Source organism: Nerophis ophidion, unplaced genomic scaffold (assembly GCF_033978795.1).
Source record: "Nerophis ophidion isolate RoL-2023_Sa unplaced genomic scaffold, RoL_Noph_v1.0 HiC_scaffold_58, whole genome shotgun sequence".
Taxonomy (NCBI): domain Eukaryota; kingdom Metazoa; phylum Chordata; class Actinopteri; order Syngnathiformes; family Syngnathidae; genus Nerophis; species Nerophis ophidion.
This window is the reverse complement of record NW_026906980.1, coordinates 336,900-338,917: the sequence shown is the minus strand read 5'-3', so window position 1 is coordinate 338,917 and position 2,018 is coordinate 336,900. Positions and strand designations below refer to the sequence as shown.

At 37.5% G+C, this 2,018-nt stretch overlaps 1 long non-coding RNA gene across 1 annotated transcript; it reads left to right on the top strand.

Annotated features, from left to right (window-relative positions):
- The first annotated feature begins 494 nt into the window (after positions 1 to 494).
- Positions 495 to 1,798, top strand: LOC133547072 (uncharacterized). Its single transcript, XR_009805339.1, has 3 exons — positions 495 to 520; positions 695 to 755; positions 1,631 to 1,798. It is a non-coding gene; the product is annotated as an uncharacterized LOC133547072 (long non-coding RNA).
- The last annotated feature ends 220 nt before the right edge of the window (positions 1,799 to 2,018 follow it).

The window sequence follows — 2,018 nt, the reverse complement described above, 5'->3', positions numbered from 1 at the left end:
ACTTTTTTTGGAATTGTGTCAGACACAAACACATTTGTTTTTTCTTTTTTTAATGCATTCTAACTCGTAAATAAACGTTTAGAAAAGTCAATTAAGAATAGAGTCAATGGGAGTCGCTCTATTATAGTGTTTATGCGTTTCTTTGAAAAACAAAATTAATTAAATGGATCTTGCAAAAGTTACGACACTAAATGGCATTAAAAAGCATTAAAACCGACGTCCAGAGGCAAGGGCGTAGAATTGGGTTGGGACGTTAGGGACACGTCCCTACCAATATCCAGCCGCTACCGTGTAGACACTATCAATACAAGCGCTGCCCGTAATGTTTAGTCAATGATGATGGCACAGAAAGGGTTAAATGTCGGTCTCTGCTAGAAGTCTAACCTAAATATCGCTCCCTGATTTCTGACATGCTAACTTACGTGTGATTGGCTGTCCCCGCTTTCACTCCTTCTGCTTGTAAAAGCTAGCCTACATGCTAGTTGCTAGCGAGCGGACGAGAGGCGGTGCAACTGTCAGTGTAAGTTGTAACTTGTAAGTTGTAAGTAAGTGTAAGTTGTGAGTTGTAAGTAAGTGTAAGTTGTCAACATGTTTGGCATTTGTTGTTCCTGGCACACGGTAGCTAGATGGATTTTAATATCAGTGGTTTGATTTACATTGTGTTTGTGTCCGTTTGCGTGCGTGTGTGCTGTAGGTTTTGAAGGATGTCAATGAAAAGAAAACTGGATATAAGAGACTTCTTTAGGAGTCAAACTGTAAGTTACTTCAAGGGTGTATAGAGGCTCAACAATATTGAATAATTCAACAATATATCACTCCAGTCACGCCCCTTAGAGTGCTATAATGAGCATATATCATGGACTGGAGTGATATATTGCTTTTATAAAACGGTTACCAATAAAGGCAATATGAAATAGGAATACTCAATCAATTTAATGTAGTTTTATTCAACCACAAATACATACTATCCAATAAAATAGCCTCACTGTGGAAAAAATAGTCCCACCTATCCAGACGTTAGCTCCAAATTAGCACTGCATCTCGTCTTTTCCTCCGCTTTTTGTCAGGTGAAAGTCAATGCTCAGTCCCCTCTACCATTGTTAACCCTCCCCGGAGGTGAAAGTTAACCTTAAACATGTGAATTCAACTACTTTAGTCTCCGTTTTTTAACATCGTAAAAACATCAGCTGTCTTTTACTGCGGACTGTAACAGTCCGTTGTCATGGATACATGACAACAACTTCCATTCATACCAGTCATACGTGCCTGAGGCGGAGTGATAGCCTACGCTGTGAAAAGGCTTTAGAATATTTAAACCACGGTTAACAGCCAATCAGATCACAGGATTTCACCTTTCCGTTTTATTTTTTAAATTATTTTTTAGTTTCATGTATTTGTGTAGAAGTGAGCAATGGTTTGAAAATACCAATGAACAAAACTTTGTGGTGGAAATACAATAAAACCTCACTAGATGATCATGTGATTTTACAATTATAAAATATAATTAATTAATATTAAGTAATATTCATATTTAGTAAAAGCCTTTTTGCTCAGGCAGTAACTGTACCATCAAGCTCTATGGTCATTGTCCCTAATGTATCTGTTATGCATCAACATATTTTTTTGTAAGGTGACAGACAGCAGAGAGGCTGGAGGAGATGGAGGAGGAGAGGCCAGAGAAGTTAGAGGAAGAGAGGCAGGAGGAAGTAGAGAAGGAGAGGCTGGAGATTATTACAGTTAATTTATGTTTATTTACAATGTTGTATTGCATTAATGTAATTCTGATGTTGTTGATGGACAGTAGGCTATGTTAATTGACAGTATGATGCACAGTTGCACTACAGCCCTACAATAAAGAGTAAAGATGAGAACACTTTGAAGTTGTCTCCTTTGCTTTCATTTTAGTTGCTTTACCCTATAACATCTGCAAGATGTGAAATTATGAAAGTTAATGTAAAAAAAAAAAAAGTAAACTTTCAGAGTGCTGCCTTGGAGCACTTTTGTGTCTCCACCAATCT